Source organism: Mustela nivalis, assembly GCF_964662115.1.
Source record: "Mustela nivalis genome assembly, chromosome: 16".
In the NCBI taxonomy this organism is placed as follows: Eukaryota; Metazoa; Chordata; class Mammalia; order Carnivora; family Mustelidae; genus Mustela; species Mustela nivalis.
The window spans coordinates 32,942,073-32,962,434 of NC_139035.1; the positions used below are offsets into that span (position 1 = coordinate 32,942,073).

Genomic DNA, 20,362 nt, shown 5'->3' on the forward strand with positions numbered 1-20,362 from the left:
ATATTTGGCAGGCTCCCTGTCTAAAGGGGAAAGTTTCCTGAGCAGGTTCAAAACACCTTGTTCTGATAGTGGAAATAGATCATACAACTTACAACTTAGATTATACAACTAAACCTTTTATTCTTCTCTTTCTCTCAACAAATACAGTTCTGGATATTATTTTAATTCTTGTATAGTTTTTCTACACTGAGAGAATATCCTGGGCAAATGAAATTAGTAGCCATTTCATTTTCATTGTAAATGAATACACTGGTGTTTTTATTATTTTTTTTAATTTTTTTTTTTTTTTTTTGTCTTTTAAACTGCTTTATTAACTTCACAATATATACTGAACATCTTGCCATGCAATAGGGTAAAACTCCCTTGCTGACAGAATCTTACATTTTGGGTCAAAATACAACATTCAGTTAGAAGTTGGTCATAGGAGACCCACAAGAAACATGTAACACCAAAAGGTTGACAATAAAGGTACACTGAGAACATTAACTTTAGGAAGGTGTGTCTTCCTGTTAACTTCAGGAAAAACATCAGGATTCAAGGCATAAAGCAAAACTCATCATGATGGTCATGGTGAGGAGGTCGGTGCTAACTGCCCGCAGACTATGACTGAACAACTGCTTTTCAGTCAGCTTTTCCATCAGCTGTCTCATCTCCTCCCCAATCCTTTCCATATTCTCCTCTCTCGTTCTTCCCTGTGGTTCTCCAAGCCTCTGAATCATGTCCCATCTATACTGCTGGATGGGCTGCCTAACACGGAACCGCCTACGATTTACTCTAGGCATACAATATTCACCAGCTTCCAAAGGGAGGGCCAAAGGCTCTCCTTTATTAGCAGCTTGCTCCTTTTCATCCTTTTTTTTTTTCATTTTCCTGTTTGGCATTCTCCACGTTGAGATTTTTTACTGCTTGTTCCTCTTTGGACGCCACTGCCCCTGGGCCTATCCTTGCAGTCTCCTCCTCCTCCCGATTCTCGCCGAGAGTGCGCCGCCCTGACACTTAGACCTCCACACCTGCTTCCCCTCCGCGTCTGACTCTTCGGGACCGCTTCTGGCCCGCACGGCCACCGGGTGTAGACACCGAGAATTGAGCGAGCGAAGGCCGGCTCTGACGCTACAGCCTGGTGTTTTTATTTTTATACGCAAACTTCCAAATAACATGATTCAGCATCTCTGGTCCTGTAATGCAAAGGCTCGACCATGAACTAAGTGAATTCATGAAAAGTAAATGTCGCTCTGATTCCCTTTGGCCAGCATGCTTCCTAACTCCTCAACTTTGCAACACTTTCAGCCTCTTTTCTATTGAAAGGAATTTCTGCTTATAGATCAAGGATTAAAACGTTTTAATTTGGGGACTTTTGTACTTATTTCTAATGATTAGTAAAACCCTTAAAGAAGATTCCACACTTCTCTCGAGTACAACAAAGGGGACAGAACGCATTCCACTCGTGGGAGAAGAACCTCAGGGATGGGGGCTTTTCTTTCTGTTTTGCCCCAAAGAAAAGGAGAACACCTGAAGCTGACCTGCTTCTGAAAAAGAATAAGGCCTTAAAATGATTTCTGAACAGTTAATAAGAACAGTATGAAATTAGGAAAAGCCTAAGAAGAAAATTCTGCGGATATCAATAAGGGGTTAGAGGAAATGAATCTGGTCAAGGAAGAAGAAAGCTTAAGAAAGAATAATGTCCAATGATGAAGAATCATGAGAAGGGTTTAAGAAAAGGTCTCTGGATTTGTTAACAAACAATATTTTGTTTGTTTGACTGCTTTTTTACTGTATTAAAAAAATTTCTTACTGTTTTCATTGAAGTTTAAATTTGGAATAGATATATCTCATAGTTCTAATATCAAAAGAGATCAGAGGAAAAGCTTCACTATTGTACTGGATATCCCAGAAAAAAAAAAAAAAAAGGCAAAGAAAAAAATTTACAAGGATTGTTTTGTTTTGATTTGTTTTGTTTTTAATTTATTTGAGAGAGCCAGAGAAAGAGCATGAGTTTGGGGGAGGGGCAGAGGGAGAGAGAAAAGCAGACTCTTCACTGAGCAGGAAACCTGACTTCAGTCTTGATTCCAGGACCCTGAGATCATGAGCTAAAGATAGACACTTACCTGGCTGAGCCACCCAGGTGCCCCCCACAATGTATAAGGATTGGAAAGAAATTAATTTGTTAACTGGAGAAAAATGATAGGCTGTATATATAATTATAATCTATAAACCTTTAGTATTAATACTGAATTTAGCAAGTTGCTGGATATAGTCAGTATATAAAGAGCAATGATGTTTTAAAATACTAGCACTAAACAATTAGAAAATGAATTTTTGAAACTGATAACATGAATGAATGCATCAGAAATATCAAATATCTAGTGTATTAGCTTTCTATGATAGCTGTAACAAATTATCACAAAGTCAAGTGGTTTAAAATAAACTGTCAAAAAAAATAAAATAAAATAAACTGTCATACTTCTGGACACCAGAAGTGTGAAATCAAAGTGTCAACAGGGCTACACTCGCTACAGAGGCTTTAGGGAGAATCTGTTCCCTGCCTTTTCCCATTTCTGGTGTCTGCTAGCATTTCTTGGTTTGAAGCTGAATCACCCGATCTCGGTCTCCATCTTCACATTGCCTTCTCTTCTGTGTGTGTCATGAATCTTCCCCTTCCTCTATTATATAAAGACACTGATAGCATTATGATCCATCTGGATAATCTAGGATCATCTCCTTGTCTCAAGAGCCTTAACTTAATCACATCTCCAGAGACCCTTCTTCCAAATAGGGTGACATTTATAGGTTCCAGGGATTAGGACCTGATATTTGGGGGGCACCATCTAACACATGGCACCTAGGAATAAATCTTAATGAAAGGTGTATTAGGACACTATACTGAAAATTATATTTTTCAAAGAAATTAGAGAAGATCCAAATAACTGGTCAGATGCAGTATGCTCATGGATTGGAAAATTCGATATTGTAAAAATGTCGGTCTCCCAGTTGATCAGTGGATTTAGTCTAATCCCTATTAGCATCCCAGCAGATTGTGTGTGTGTCATTTGACAAGCTAAAATTTAAATGGAAATTCAGAAGATCAAGAACAGCCAAGACAATCTGGAGGAAGAGCGAAGTTGGAGAATTTATAGTACCAGGTGTTAGAAAGAAGACCAGTGGAACTAAATAGAACTCTTGCGAATGTTTTATTTATGCAAAGGTGACACTGTACTAATGTGGAGAAAACAATGGATGCTTTGATAAATGTTGCTGGATCAACTGAATGTCTATGTGGAAAACAAAAAACGTTGATGCCTACTCATACTAAAAATAAAAGCAAAAAAAAAAAAAAAACTCTAAATAGATTGTGGACCTAAAAGTTAAAGGTAAAATAATAGTCTTTTAGGAAATACCATGGTTTATTGTCTTATAACATTAGATAATCAAATTATTTCTTAAATAGTACATAAAAAGCATGAGGAAAATATTGAGCATTCCAGGTACAGAAAATAGTACGGGGGCCACTTGACTAGCTCAGTCAGTAGAGCATGCAACTCTTGATTTCAGGGTTGTGAGTTCATGCCCACCATGTCAGGTGTGGAGATAGCTTAAGAATAGAGAGAGATCAGTGGGGAATCTGCTTCCCCCTCTCTCTGCCTGCCTCTCTGCCTACTTGTGATCTCTGTCAAATAAATAAATATTTTTTTTTAAAAATAGAGGAAGAAAAAAAAGAACGGAAAGAAAACAGCATGGAATATGCAAAGAATCTTGAATTGTGTTTTGTCAAGGAGCTACAAATAATTTTATATTCCTGGAGCATGAAGTGAATTCAGAATGGGCCTAGAGAGTTAGGCAAGGGCTGAACCACATAAAGGCCTTGACAGTGTTCAAAGAGTTAGGCAATTTTTAGATAATGGAAAAGGAGCAGAGGGCTCTAAGCAAGAGAGTGATTTAGTTCAGTTGGTATTTTAGGTAAAAATTGAATGTGGAAATAAATGAGAAGGCCATTGAATTAGTTAAGAAATTATGAGGTTTAGGGGTGCCTGCGTGGCTGAATGGGTTAAACCTCTGCCTTCGTCTCAGGTCATGATCTCAGGGTCCTGGAATCGAGCCCCACATCGGGCTCTCTGCACGGCAGGGAGTCTGCTTCCCCCTCTCGCTCTGCCTTCTTCTCTGCCTACTTGTGATCTCTCTCTGTCGAATAAATAAGTAAAAATCTTAAAAAAAAAAAAAAAAAGGAAAAGAAATTATGCCCCTGGGGATAAAAGCACATGTTTTTAATTTTTTTTTAATTTAAAAATAAAATTAAAAAATTAAAAAGTAAAAATAAATTTAAAAAAAGAAATTATGAGGTTTAAGTTATGGCATTGGTAACAAGAATAGAATTGGGGATAGATTCAAATAACTGGGTAAAAGTAGCAAAATTGGGGGATTGGTTGAATATGGAAAGGAAGAAGGAATGGAAGAATCTAAGCTGACGCCAGTATTTTAGCTTGAATGGCTGAGTGGATTGTGTCAACAACAGAGTTGGTGAATACTGAAGACTTACCAATTTGAAGGACAGGGAGAATGAAATAATTTCCAGATATGTTGGTTTCTCAATAAGGAGATACCAGCATGTAGTTGGATATATAATTAAGATCAAGAGTGCAGAGAGGGATTTGTTACCAATTGATTGTAGCTAACCAAGGTCATGAGACCAAAGTAAATCACACAAGAAGAGGATGTAAGATGAGAAGTATAATGAGCTGAGGATAAAAAGCGAATGGACATCAACATTGAAAGGCCATACAGAGGAAAAGAAATGCATAAAAGAGACTGAGCATAAATAGAGAAAGTAGAGAAATAAGGAGAGTGTAACTTCCTAAAACCAAAGGTTTAGAGAGCTCTAAAGAGAAAGGATAACCAGGACAGCAGAGAAGTCAGTAATTAAAGCTGAGGCTCCTGGGTGCCTGAGTGGCTCAGTTAAGCAACTGCCTGCAGCTCAGGTCATGATGCCAAGGTCCTAGATCGAGTCCTGCATTGGGCTCCCTGCAGCAGGGAGCCTGCTTTATCCCTCTGCCTCTCTTTCTCTCTTTCTCATAAATAAGAATGAATAAAATCTTTAAAAAAAACATAAAGTGGGGCACCTGGGTGGCTCAGTAGGTTAAGCCGCTGCCTTCAGCTCAAGTCATGATCTCAGGGTCCTGGGATCGAGTCCCGCATCAGGCTCTCTGCTCAGCAGGGAGCCTGCTTCCCTCTCTCTCTCTCTGCCTGCCTCTCCATCTACTTGTGATTTCTCTCTGTCAAGTTAATAAATAAAATCTTTAAAAAAAAAAATAAAAGTAAGGTTCCAATATGTACAGTGCTTCGGCACATAAGAAAACATGATCTTGGAAAGACCACTTTTACTGGGTCATGAGCCAAAGAACCAAACTGCAGTGGATTGAGAAGTGAAGAAGTCTTTTAAGGAAATGAGAACTAATATGAACCTATTCCAGGAAATTACTCATATGGATAAGAAAAGGAAAAAATGGAACTAAGTGTCTTAGAGCAATGTAGCTCTAAAGTTATAGACAAGAGTATGTATATATGTAATATTTCAAAAGTTGAAGTACCAAGTGCAGTTATTTCTACCCTATTATCAGTTGGTTATCTAGGTCTGTGTACACAGTAGATGTTTAATAAATGTTTACTGAATTGAACAAAACTAATATCCAGACCATAGCAGTATGTGTATATCTCCTTTCTAATGTATACACATAAATCGCTGTAGCTGCCTGAACATGCTGAGAGTATTTCTGAAAGAGTATAAAAGAAACTGTTTACTGCTGGGGAGGGGGTGTCACTGTTTGAAATGGAAGGGGGATTTTTATCTCATGTATTCCATTTACAGTTGGTCTCTTTTGCCATGAGTATGTATTGCTGTTTTGAGGAAATAAATGTCTAAAGAATCAATAGACAAAACACAGATAAGTATAATTTTTAAACTTCTAGTAGGTGGAACTTCTACACTTCCACCTACTAGAAGTTGAGAGGTAGAACAGAAGAAGAAAGATGGAAAGAGGGTAAGGGGTATTATCTTCATTTTACAAAAGAGGAAAAATTTAAGCAGGGCAGTAATTGTGGACTATACCTTAATTCACCAACTACACTAGGCACAAGGGGAGGAACTCAAATTTTATTCTTACCATCCAGGATCATAATGATTTTCTTTATGACAACAATTTTGCTGAAAAGTTTATTGATTTGGTTTTTGCTTCTTCTTCATTATTACATTAGAAGTTCGTGTCTCAGAAGTTTAACTCCCAACACTCAGGTGAGGCTATGCAACACTGAGCCCAGTTTGGTGGGGGAGGGCCCAAACAACAGGGAGGAGCTCCAGGTTTTTGTTTTGTTTCTTCTGTTTTTCTTGGAGCCACTGATCCTCAAGGAGGGGTGAGGGTGGGATCACATAATTTTAGAGGTCTGGCAATGCCCTCCCTACCCCCATAGCTACCATTTCTGAAGCTGGCCTTAAAACCACCATTTAAGCAGATAGGGAGATAGGAAACTACAACACAAAGTAGATCATTTCATTTTTTAGGATGTTTAAGTCCTAGAAAACCTTTCTTTTTCCTTCTTTCTTTTTTTTTTCCTTCTTCCTTCCTTCCTTGTACCCAAAGTTCAACTACGTCTAAGAGAAACCCCAAATAACTGCCTTAAACAAAATGAAAATTTACTTTTCATGTAAAAGATATCCAGAAGTAGGCAGTCCTGGGCTGAAAAGACAACTGCAACGAAAAGGGTGAGCAATGCAGGCTGCTTTTATATCAGTTCTCCACCGTTCCTAGAGTGTCCGTTTTGCCCTTGTGATCCAGGATGGTGGTTAGAATGCCAGTCATCATGACCACACTCCAAGGTAGAGAAAGAAAGGCAGAAGGCCACACCCTGCTCTTTAAGACTTTCTGGAAGTATAGCATACCATTTATGTTGCTATATCAATGTTCAGAACTTAGTCACATGGCCCACTAACTTCAAAGGAGACTGGAAAATGTCAAAGTGCTCCACTAAAAATCAAGGTTCCATTGCTAAGGATGAAGTAGGAAATGAGAACGGAAAGGTAGCTAGCAAGCTCTGTCACACTGTTCGTTTAACTATTTGAAAAGAACAGGGGTGCCTGAATGGCTCAGTGGGTTAAGTGTCTGACTTTGGTTCAGGTCATGGTCCCAGGATCCTAGGATCAAGCCCAGTGTTGAACCCCATGTGGAACCAGAGTGGAGCCCCTATCCAGCATCCCGTGGAGGCCAAGGTTGGGGTCCCTGCTCAGCAGAGATACTGCTTTTCCTTCTCCCTCTCCCTGTTGCTCCCCTAGCTTGTGCTCTCTCCCTCTCTCTCTCTCAAATAAAAATATAGAAATACTTAAAAACTAATGAAACAAGCTTTCTTGGAAACAACTGCCTATATTACTAAATCTGGAGTCATCTCTATTCTCTGGGTCTTTGACATTTGTTACTGTTTAGCCGAGGTCTCCACTTAGACTCCCACAGGTTTTTAATTTTCTTTTTTTAACCCTTCCCTTCCTAAGCAAATGAATATAAATGTATAGTCATTTAATTTCACCTGTTTTGTTTTGGTTATCTGAAACTTTGGAGAACTTTTTGAATTGCAGCTTTTCTACTTAGCTGTAAAGAATTTTGCTTTAAGAACATGAACAGTGTTTTAATTTATATTTTCAGCATTGGGTACAATCCCTGTGCATAGAATTCTCAATATTTGTTTAATGAATGAATTCTGCAGTTAGAAGTAAAAGACATATCTTGAAGAGTTAGGTTTTTGTTTTTTCTTTTTGTTGTTTGTTTGTTTGTTTCAATTCTGGAACTGTTTATGAAAGGAGACTATGAAATCTCCCTGGTTTTTTTTTTTTTTTGAGATTTTATTTATTTTATGACGGAGAGAGAGAACACAAGCTGGGGGAGCAGCAGGCAGAGGGAGAGGAAGAAGTAGGCTCCCTGCTGAGCAGGGAATCTGATCTGGGGCTCAATGGGGGGATTCCACTTGGGCTCCACATGGGGTACAATGCTGGGCTCAATCTCAGAATAATGGGATCATGACTTGAGCCAAAATCAGGCACTTAACTGACTGAGCCACCCAGGCACCCCAATCTCCCTGTCTTTTAAAATAAAGACTTTTAGGTGCCTCGCTAGCGCAGTAGGTAGCGTGTCAGTCTCATAAAATAATAAAGTCTTTTAAATGTCTGGGAGAGTTATATATTTGTTTTGTTTAAAAATCTTATGTATTTTATTCGAGAGAGAGAGATAACAAGCAGGAGAGAGGGGCGGAGGGAGAAGGAGACGCCCCGCTGAGCTGGGAGCCCAACTGGGACTCCATCTCAGGACCCCGGGATCATGACCTGACCTGAAGGCAGACACTCAACCAACTGAGCCACCCAAGCACCCTGGGAGAATTATATGTGAACACATATCCTGACTTTTAGAAGTGGGAAGGTGATTTAAACTTTTGCTAAATTTCTAGATCATACAAATATGATTTTGTGATGATTTCATTGGCTAAATTTTTAAAAAGGGAAAGACTCTAGATAGTGACAAGTTTACTTTACATCTTAACTCTGCCCATGATACATAGTATCCTTTCCTAACTCACTTCTTCCCATCAATTTTATAAATTACAAAATGGGATTTATAAATCATATTTTTAATGAAAAAGATATTTAAAGAACATATTAATTAAAATCAGTCTAGGATCCAAATTCTGACGTAATCTGAAGATTTGGGGATAAGATTAGAAATGCCAACCTCTGAAATGGAAACAAACTAAGTCCATTTGTGGAAATAATCTTAGAAAGTAACTTGAAAATGTATTAGAAAAAATGCTGCTCATGAAATTAAGGGTTCCTAATATATATTCTTGTAGACTGGAGATAGTAATCAAAATACAATGTGTAGAATGATCTATAAATTTGTTACTTAGACAGTAATCACACACACACCCCTGTCATTAATATATATTAAATATTCAGATGTTAGTTATTGTTATTAAATGTATAGATTAGAAATAAAGTCAAAGAAAGAGAAGAAGACCAAGGAGATGACACCCAAAATCAATACAATCGTCCTTTAATTAGAATAAAATATTCCTAGAGATAACAATACAAAGCAACAGGTCTCCTGAAGAAACTCAATTTTCTGGGCTTATACAGATTTTTTTTAAAGTAACTTACGGGTGTGGTACATAAACAATTCTGGAACACTGAAAAGAATTTTTTTTAAATAAGTAACTGTTAGCAATGGTGCTATGTTTTGTCTCCCTTTCTGTCTGGCTACAGGATCTCATAGCTATATCCTGATCTAATTTCATTACTTTTGGTTACCATAATAATGTGATTTCCTTTAGCATGGGCCAAATTTGGGGCTGTTGGGTCTTGCAGCAGGTGTAGGACCCTTACTGTTACTAAGTCTCTCTGTCTCTGTCTCTCTCTTGCATACACTCATGCACACCTCTCATTTCTCATCTCTCAGCTCTATTTTCTCTGGGTTTATCTTATTCTCTAATATGCAAGAAGCCACTCCCTAGACATGAACTTCCTTTAAGCCTCATTAAACAACAAGGAATGAAGGAGAAACATGGTGCTTTACTAGATGGGTGGCTTTTCATACCTTTTGTAACCCAGTGTAATACACGTTATATTGTCAACCCAATACAGACATACATAAATGTGTATCAGTCAGCTATTTCTGCATAATAACAGCCAGAACATCTCAGGGGCATATGACACTAAGCATTTATTTTCACTCACTGGTGTGTGTTGGTTAGGGTCAGCTGATTTGTGCTGGATTCAGCTGGCTTTCATGGCTGATCTTGGCAGGGCTAGCTCATGTCTGGATTGGCTGATGGTTAGCTGACATAGCCTTCTCTTAACTCATGGGAGGGTCAGCCTTTTCATTCTACTAAATTTTTAACTGACTGGACAAGACCCACCCACATTAGATAGAACAATATGCTTAACTCACCTAAGGATTGTAATGTTAATGTCATCCAAAAACACCTTCAAAGAAACACTACAAATAATATTTGACCAAATATCTGAACATCCTATAAATCAGTCAGGTTAATACATAAAAGTAGTCATCAGAGTCTCTTTATGCTTTGCTTTCCTAAGATAGTAATCATCCCCAGTCTACCTAAGATTACTCCTTCACCAACACTCATCCCCTCACCCCCAGAAGAAATGTATCATTAACACTCTTGTTTCTGGAAGATAGGCCATATTTATCTTTTCTTTTTTTTACTGTAATGTTTATTTATTTTTTCTTTTTTTAAATATTTTATTTTTTATAAACATATAATGTACTTTTATCCCCAGGGGTACAGGTCTGTGAATCACCAGGTTTACACACTTCAAGCATTCATCATAGCACATCATAGCACATAGCACATCATAGCACATCCCCAATGTCCATAACCCAACCACCCTCTCCCAAACCCCCTCTCCCCGGCAACCCTCAGTTTGTTTTGTGAGATTAAGAGTCACTTATGGTTTGTCTCCCTCCCAATCCCATCTTGTCTCATTCAGTCTTCTCCTACCCCCTTAACCCCGCATGTTGCATCTCCACTTCCTCATATCAGGGAGATCATATGATAGTTGTCTTTCTCCAATTGACTTATTTCGCTAAGCATGATACCCTCTCATTCCATCCACATCGTCGCAAATGGCAAGATTTCATTTCTTTGGATGGCTGCATAGTATTCCATTGTGTATATATACCACATCTTCTTTATCCATTCATCTGTTGATGGACATCTAGGTTCTGTCCATAGTTTGGCTATTGTAGACATTGCTGCTATAAACATTCAGGTGCACATGCCCTATCGGATCACTATGTTTGTATCTTTAGGGCAAATACCCAGTAGAGCAATTCCTGGGTCATAGGGTAGTTCTATTTTCAACATTTTGAGGAACCTCCAAGCTGTTTTCCTGAGTGGTTGCACCAGCTTGCATTCCCACCAACAGTGTAGGAGGGTTCCCCTTTCTCCGCATCCTCGCCAGCATCTGTCATTTCCTGACATTAATTTTAGCCATTCTGACTCGTGTGAGGTGATATCTCATTGTGGTTTTGATTTGTATTTCCCTTATGCCGAGTGATGTGGAACACTTTTTCATGTGTCTCCTGGCCATCTGGATGTCTTCTTTGCAGAAATGTCTGTTCGTGTCCTCTGCCCATTTCTTGATTGGATTATTTGTTCTTTGGGTGTTGAGTTTGATAAATTCTTTATAGATTTTGGATACTAGCCCTTTATCTGATATGTCGTTTGCAAATATGTTCTCCCATTCTGTCAGTTGTCTTTTGGCTTTGTTAACTCTTTCCTTTGCTGTGCAAAAGCTTTTGATCTTGATGAAGTCCCAATAGTTCATTTTTGTCCTTGCTTCCCTTGCCTTTGGTGATGCTCCTAGGAAGATATTGCTGCAGCTGAGGTAGAAGAGGATGCTGCCTGTGTTCTCCTCAAGGATTTTGATGGATTCCTTTCTCACATTGAGGTCCTTTATACATTTTGAGTCTATTTTGGTGTGTGGTGTAAGGAAATGATCCAGTTTCATTTTTCTGCATGTGGCCGTCCAATTTTCCCAACACCATTTGTTGAAAAGACTTTCATAAATTTATTCCATTGGATGTTCTTTCCTGCTTTATCGAAGATTACGTGACCATAGAGTTGAGGATCTATTTCTGCCTCTCTATTCTGTTCCATTGATCTATGTGTCTGTTTTTGTGCCAGTACCATGCTGTCTTGATGATGACAGCTTTGTAATAGAGCTTGAAGTCTGGAATTGTGATGCCACCAACTTTGGCTATCTTTTTCAATATTCCTCTGGCTATTTGAGATCTTTTCTGGTTCCATACAAATTTTAGGATTATTTGTTACATTTCTTTGAAAAAAAATGGATGGGATTTTGATAGGAATTGCCTTAAATATGTAGATTGCTTTAGGTAGCATAGACATTATCACAATATTTGTTCTTCCAATCCAGGAGCATGGAACATTTTTTCATTTCTTTGTGTCTTCCTTAATTTATTTCATGAGTACTGTATAGTTTTCTGAGCATAGATTCTTTGCCTCTTTGGTTAGGTTTATTCCTAGGTTTCTTATAGTTTTGGGTGCAATTGTAAATGGATTGACTACTTAATTTCTCTATCTTCTGTCTTCTTGTTGGTGTAGAGAAATGCAACTGATTTCTGTCCATTGATTTTATATCCTGACACTTTACTGAATTCCTGTACAAGTTCTAGCAGTTTTGGAGTGGAGTCTTTTGGGTTTTCCACATATAGTATTATATCATCTGTGAAGAGTGATAGTTTGACTTCTTCTTTGCCGATTTGGATGCCTTTAATTTCCTTTTGTTGTCTGATTGATGAGGCTAGGACTTCTAGTACTATGTTGAATAGCAGTGGTGATAATGGACATCCCTGCCGTGTTCCTGATCTTAGCAGAAAAGCTTTCAGTTTTTCTCCATTGAGAATGATATTTGCGGTGGGTTTTTCATTGATGGCTTTGATGATATTGAGGTATGTGACCTCTATCCCTACACTTTGAAGAGTTTTGATCAGGAAGGGATGCTGTACTTTGCCATATTCTTTTTCAGCATCTATTGAGAGTATCATATGGTTCTGGTTCTTTCTTTTATTAATGTGTTGTATCACATTGATTGATTTGCGGATGCTGAACCAACCTTCCAGCCCTGGAATAAATCCCACTTGGTCTTGGTGAATAATCCTTTTAATGTACTGTTGAATCCTATTGAATCCTATTTTGGTGAGAATTTTCGCATCTGTGTTCATCAAGGATATCGGTCTGTAGTTCTTTTTTTGGATGGGATTCTTCTCTGGTTTTGGTATCAAGGTGATGCTGTCCTCATAAAATGAGTTTGGAAGTTTTCTTCCATTTCTTTTTTGGAACAGTTTCAGGAGAATAGGAATTAGTTCTTCTTTAAATGTTTGGTAAAATTCCCCTGGGAAGCTGTCTGGCCCTGGGCTTTTGTTTGTTTGGAGATTTTTGATGACTCTTTCAATCTCCTTACTGGTTATGGGTCTGTTCAGGCATTCTATTTCTTCCTGGTTCAGTTGTGGTAGTTATAGGTCTCTAGGAATGCATCCATTTCTTCCAGATTGTCAGATTTGTTGGCATAGAGTTGTTCATAATATGTTCTTATAATAGTTTGTATTTCTCGTTTCTCTCCTCTTTCATTCATGATTTTATTTATTTGGGTCCTTTCTCTTTTCTTTTCTTTTTTTTTTTTTTAAAGATTTATTTATTTATTTGACAGAGAGAGATCACAAGTAGGCAGAGAGGCAGGCAGAGAGAGAGAGGAGGAAGCAGGCTCCCTGCTGAGCAGAGAGCGCGATGCGGGACTCGATCCCAGGACCCTGAGATCATGACCCGAGCCGAAAGCAGCGGCTTAACCCACTGAGCCACCCAGGCGCCCCCCTTTCTCTTTTCTTTTTGATAAGTCTGGCCAGGGGTTTATCAATCTTACTAATTCTTTCAAAGAACCAGCTCCTAGTTTCATTGATTTGTTCTATTGTTTTTTTTTTTGTTTCTATTTCATTGATTTCTGCTCTCATCTTTATTATTCCTCTTCTCCTGCTGGGTTTAGGGTTTCTTTCTTCTTCTTTCTCCAGCTCCTTTAGGTGTAGGGTTAGGTTGTGTACTTGAGACCTTTCTTGTTTCTTGAGAAAGGCTTGTACCGCTATATATTTTCCTCTCAGGACTGCCTTTGCTGTGTCCCACAGATTTTGAACCGTTGTGTTTTCATTATCATTTGTTTCCATGAATTTTTTCAATTCTTCTTTAATTTCCTGGTTGACCCATTCATTCTTTAGAAGGATGCTGTTTGTCTCCATGTATTTAGGTTCTTTCCAAATTTCCTCTTGTGATTGAGTTCTAGCTTCAGAGCATTGTGGACTGAAAATATGCAGGGAATCATCCCAATCTTTTTTTTTTTTTTTTAAATTTATTTATTTGACAGAGAGAGATCACAAGCAGGCAGAGAGGCAGGCAGAGAGAGAGAGAAGGAAGCAGGCTCCCTGCTGAGCAGAGAGCCCGATGCGGGGCTCGATCCCAGGACCCTGCGATCATGACCTGAGCCGAAGGCAGCGGCTTAACCCACTGAGCCACCCAGGCGCCCCATCATCCCAATCTTTTGATACCGGTTGAGAAGTGATATAGGACCGAGGATGTGATCTATTCTGGAGAATGTTCCATGTGCACTAGAGAAGAATGTGTATTCTGTTGCTTTGGGATGAAATGTTCTGAATATATCTGTGATGTCCATCTGGTCCAGTGTGTCATTTAAGGCCTTTATCTCCTTGTTGATCTTTTGCTTGGATGATCTGTCCATTTCAGTGAGGGGAGTGTTAAAGTCCCCTACTATTATTGTATTATTGTTGATGTTTTTCTTTGATTTTGTTATTAATTGGTTTTATAGTTGGCTGCTCCCATGTTAGGGGCATAGATATTTAAAATTATTAGATCTTGTTAGACAGATCCTTTGAGTATGATATAGTGTCCTTCTTCATCTCTTATTATAGTCTTTGGCTTAAAATCTAATTGATCTGAATAAGGATTGCCACCCCTGCTTTCTTCTGATGTCCATTAGCATGGTAAATTGTTTTCCACCCCCTCACTTTATATCTGGAGGTGTCTTCGGTTCTGAAATGAGTTTCTTGTAGGCAACATATAGATTGTTTTGTTTTTTTTTTTATCCCTTCTGATACCCTGTGCCTTTTGATTGGGGCATTTAGCCCATTAACATTCAGGGTAACTATTGAGAGATATGAATTTAGTGCCATTGTATTGCTTATAAGGTGACTGTTACTGTATATTGTCTCTGTTCCTTTCTGATCTACTACTTTTAGACTCTCTCTTTGCTTAAAGGACCCCTTTCAATATTTCCTGTAGAGCTGGTTTGGTGTTTGCAAATTCTTTCAGTTTTTGTTTGTCCTGGAAGCTTTTTAATCTCTCCTTCTATTTTCAATGATAGCCTAGCTTTATATAGTATTCTTGGCTGCATGTTTTTCTCATTTATTGCTCTGAATATATCATGCCAGTTCTTTCTGGCCTGCCAGGTCTCTGTGGATAAGTCTGCTACCAATCTAATATTTTTACCATTGTATGTTACAGACTTCTTTTCCCGGGCTGCTTTCAGGATTTTCTCTTTGTCACTAAGACTTGTAAATTTTACTCTTAGGTGATGGGGTGTGGACCTATTCTTGTTGATTTTGAAGGGGGTTCTCTGCGCCTCCTGGATTTTGATGCTTGTTCCCTTTGCTATATTAGGGAAATATTCTCTAATAATTCTCTCCAGTATACCTCTGCTTCCCTCTCTCTTTCTTCTTCTTCTGGAATCCCAATTATTCTAATGTTGTTTCGTCTTATGGTGTCACTTATCTCTCGAATTCTCCCCGTCATGGTCCAGTAGCTGTTTGTCCCTCTTTTGCTCAGCTTCTTTATTCTCTGTCATTTGGTCTTCTATATCACTAATTCTTTCTTCTTCCTCATTTATCCTAGCAGTGAGAGCCTCCATTTTTTATTGAACCTCATTAATAGCTTTTTTGATTTCAACTTGGTTAGATTTTAGTTCTTTTATTTCTCCAGAAAGGGCTTTTATATCTCCCGAGAGGGTTTCTCTAATATCTTCCATGCCTTTTTTGAGCCCGGCTAGAACCTTGAGAATCGTTATTCTGAACTCTAGATATGATGTATTACCAATGTCTGCGTTGATTAGGTCCCTAGCCTTCAGTACTGCCTCTTGTTCTTTTCTTTTCTTTTCTCTTTTTTTTTTTTTTTTTTTTGTGGTGAGTTTTTCCGCCTTGTCATTTTGTCCAGATAAGAGTATGTGAAGGACCAAGTAAAATAATAAAAGGGTGGTAAAGACCCCAGGAAAATACCCTTTAACCAAATCAGAAGACACCCCAAATCGTGAGGGGGAGAAAGGGGATAAAAAGAGGTTCAGGAAAAAAAAGAAACAATTAAAAAAAGAAAACGAATAAAGAAAGAATATAAAAAAGAAAAAATATATATTACATAAACTAGTTACAAAATGTTAAAAAGAGAAAAGGGTAAAAGTTTAAAAAAATTAGCTGAAGAAGAAGAAAAAAAAATTGAAAAAAAGAAGAAAAAACCAAATTAAATTAACTGCAAGACTAATGAATCATGGGGAGAAAGCCATGAGTTCAGTGCTTTGCTTTCTCCTCCTCTGGAATTCTGCTGCTCTCCTTGGTATTGAAACTGCAATGCTTGTAGATGAACTTGGTCCTGGCTGGATTTCTTGTTGATATTCTGGGGGAGGGGACTATAGTAGTGATTTTCAAGTGTCTTTGCCCCAGGCGGAATTGCACCGCCCTTACCAGGGGCCGGGCTGAGTAATCCACTCAGGTTCGCTTTCGGGAGCTTTTGTTCTCTGAATGCTTTCCGAGGAGTTCTGGAGAAAGGGAATGAAAATGGCGGCCTCCCAGTCTCCGGCCCAGAGGAGCCGAGAGCCCGGGGCCCCACTCCTCAGTGCCCTCTCAGAGAATAGCACCCAATAACTCCCGTCTCTCTGGCCTCCAGCTGTGCTCCGAGCTCACCCAGGCTGCGACCAGTTCAAGGTAACCCCAATCTGAGAGGTCACTCTTCAGCTCTGTCTCTGCAGCTGGCTTTTTTTTTTTTTAATATTTTATTTATTTGGGGACGCCTGGGTGGCTCAGTTGGTTAAGCAGCTGCCTTCGGCTCAGGTCATGATCCCAGGGTCCTGGGATCGAGTCCCACATCAGGCTCCTTGCTCGGCAGAGAGCCTGCTTCTCCCTCTGCCTCTGTCTGCCTCTCTGTCTGCCTGTGCTCGCTCGCTCTCTCTCCCTCTGTCTCTGACAAATAAATAAAATCTTAAAAAAAAAAAGATTTTATTTATTTGTTAGAGAGAGAAAGAGATAGAGCACAAGCACAGGCAGACAGAGTGGCAGGCTAGAGGCAGAGGGAGAAGCAGGCTCCCTGCCGAGTAAGGAGCCTGATGTGGTTCTTAATCCCAGGACCCGGGGATCATGACCTGAGCCGAAGGCAGCCACTTAACCAACTTAGCCATCCAGGCGTCCCAGCTTCCCTGTTCTAATACCCACAGGGTATTAGTGTCTGTGACACTCAGACACCCCGGATCCTTCTGTGACCCTGCGGGAACTGGGGCCATGCTGACTCCATGTGGGCTTCACCCCGGTTTAGCCTCTGGAGCGATGTCCCTTAGCAGAACAGACTTTTAAAAGTCCCGATTTTGTTCTCCGTTGCTCCACCACTTGCTGGGAGCCAGACCCTCCCCCCACGGTCTATCTTCCTGTCGCTTTGGATTCACTTCTCCGCCAGTCCTACCTTTCAGAAAGTGGTTGATTTTCTGTTTCTAGAATTGCTGTTCTTTTCTTTGATCTCCCGTTGGATTTGTAGGTGTTTGCAGTGTTTAGATAAGCTATCTAGCTGATCTCCTGCTACTTGATGTAGCCTCAGCCTGCTACTTCTCCACCATCTTGACTCCTCCCCGCCATATTGTCTTGTAGTTCTCTGAACTTCCAGTCCACCACTGAATACCGTCTTTGGGGTTTAATATCTCACTGCAAATAATACTGTTTTACACAAAAGTCTTAAAGTAATTGTATTTTTTTTCCTACAAATACGCATGAAGCTATTTCAAATCCCTATGGAAAAGAGTGGAATATAAATATGCATACATCATTTTTGCCAGCTAAGTGTTTTACATATTTAACTACATTTCTTTTAAAGTGAAAGTTGTCTTTTAAGGTCTTAAATTGTTGGGTTTTCAGACTAACTCAATCTTATCTTTTTTTCTTTTTCTTCCCATTTTAATAATAACCCAGAAAAAGTTTCCCTAGTTCTTAAGTTTTTTTCTGTTTTTCAACAATTTCTTAGTTTGGAGCAAAGAAGTCACAGACTGTATCTGTTGAATCCAGAGGATTTAAAATTCATTCCATCATTATTCCACAAATATTTACATCATAATTTTGAGATACTTGGAACACAAAGATATATAATGCACAGTCCATAGCTTTAAGGGGCTCATAACCATATGAGAGAAAAAGAGACTTATCTAAAATAATCCTGGAGTTCAGAGGCTCTCTTTGTCTAGTAACATGCCCCATGTTTCTCCACTTTATAGGTGGAGAAAGAGATGCAAGAATCTCTAACCAGATGGGCAAATTGTAATGAGTTGATAACCCAGTAAGAGAGAAAACACCAAGGTGACACCCACTTTTATGAATCTATTCCTGGGTCTGAGCCTGGCTCACAAGAATCAAGCCACTGGGCACACTGCCACTCTAGGAACTGATTGACTCCAGTTCAATATGACTCACCATACCTCCCAACAGTCCTTTAAAGGCAGCTCATTTTCTCATTCTCAAAAAGGGCCATTTCAGATACTCTTTGTTTTCATTTCTCTAACCCTACTACTCACCTCTCTTTATTTTTATAGATGACTTTTCTTCTGACTTCAACCCCTCCCCCAACCCTAAGCCATTAAACACTCTGCCACCAAATTGTAGTCTAAGCCTCTACCTGCCCTTCCCTTCCAGAGGTCAGTGTAGAGATCACAGGGAAGTTGTTTCACATTTCCCTTAAGCTGCCCACTTGGTTCTCTTCTGGACACCTAGTCAGATTTGTGGCACTGTTCTTTGTACTGCTGGTCACTGAGAGGAAATCTTGACATGGTGTCCTTCAGGGAAGACATGGGCCTGGGGTAGACTACCCCTCTGTTTACCCAGGATCACCAGTTAGACTGTGCAAATACACATGCATCTCTTCACAGGTACTTTGGGCCCGTTTTAAAGTGGAATTATACTGTAGGAGAGAAAAGACTAAAACTTTGCACAGAATGGGCTTCTTCCTGAATCCAAAGGAAAACTATCTGTAGCAAACACCGTCTACATTCTGCTTCATATCCTCTTGGCCTTCTTAAGTTCTCTATGAAGATGATTTCCACACACTGAGTTTCTTACCTCAAGACCCCATGTCTCTTTCCTTTGCCTGAAGGCTCTCTTCAGCCCCATGAGAGCTTGTTCTGCTATAGGCAGGTGCAACACACAAGTGTGGAGGGGGAGTTACACTCATGGGGGCAATGTTCAACCAGTTGGGGTTGGGGTTGGTGAATAAATGCTCCAGCCTCCTCACTGTCACTGGGACAAGTCTTTGTTGTTGCACATGGTTTCTCAGAAGATCCTCAGTGGGATTGAGCCTTGTTGCATACCCATGACAGTGTAAAACTACTCGCTACTAACCAACTCATTAACCCCACTCAATAAAGCACACTTGCTGACTTTTCTCCCTTTTCTGTCTCACTTTTCCCATGTCCTCTTCTGTCCTTAGAATCGCCTCACAAATAAACCTTCTGTGCCCAAAGCCCTGCACTCAAAGTCTGCTTTTTGAAGAAGCCCAAACTAAGATATTGAACAATTTAGGTTTTTCAAAAAGGGAGCCCCATAACTGGAGTCCCCCCCAGTCCCTCCACTGACTGCTGCTTTCAGATTTGTTCCTGTATCAGACAGCTATTGTGAACCATTTCAGAGTGTCTTAGACTCACTTATCTTTTACTCCAACTGCTGCTGTAGCAACCTGTTCCCTGCAGCATTCTCTAGGTGCAATCTGGCAATACCTCCCATCAGGCCCATGGAGCTTGCCTCTCACTCTCCAACTGGGGTTTGTCTGTTGACTCCATAGTGAAGAATGCTGTGGAAACCAACTGTGGTGCTCATGCTTATGCAACTCAGGAGTATTGGGGCTCATGCCTTTGGGGGGAAAAGTTTGAGCAGTGGGGGATGGGATCCAAATGAAAAATACTAACCCCTTTAACTCTAATTGACATGTATTTCATGAGATGTATTTCAGGCAACTCCTTGGCAGTCCCCTGGATTCCACAGCCAGTCACCCACAGTAGTGTCCAGTTTGGTAATGCACCTTTGCAGTGGTCTTGCATCTTTCCTGCTCCTCCGCATCCCTTGATTCTGCTTCCTGGTTCACACTCCTCAATAAGGAATGTACACTTAAGCCTTTGTTTCAGGCTGTTTCCCTGTAAACTAGCCTAAGATAGTAACTTTCTTTTTCTCAGCCTCATTTGTAGATTCTTCTCTATGAAAGTTTACCAACCTTTTAGTAAATCAAGGATGGGGTGACTGAATCCATACTTCTTGCCTCTCTAGTACAATTCTGTAAATTTGCATCAGTCAATCTGAAATTATGCTCTGTAGTTTTAGAGGCTGGTCAGGGATGTCAAGTCCCACAGGTGTGTGTGTGTGTGTGTGTGTGTGTGTGTTGGTGTATAGCTATAGGGAGATTTGACATACCTGCTCTCATTGTGCGTCCAAAATAGGTTAGGACT

The 20,362-nt window shown here is 39.6% G+C and overlaps 1 long non-coding RNA gene and 1 pseudogene across 4 annotated transcripts in view; one reads left to right on the forward strand and one right to left on the reverse strand.

Annotated features, from left to right (window-relative positions):
• Positions 1-20,362, forward strand: part of LOC309850289 — an 85,878-nt gene that overhangs the window by 829 nt on the left and 64,687 nt on the right. The window lies entirely within an intron of this gene.
• LOC309849540 (protein BEX1 pseudogene) lies at positions 256-20,337 on the reverse strand (annotated as a pseudogene). The gene is made up of 2 exons: positions 20,328-20,337; positions 256-995 (listed from the first exon to the last, which is right to left on the reverse strand). The product of its transcript is annotated as a protein BEX1 pseudogene (transcript).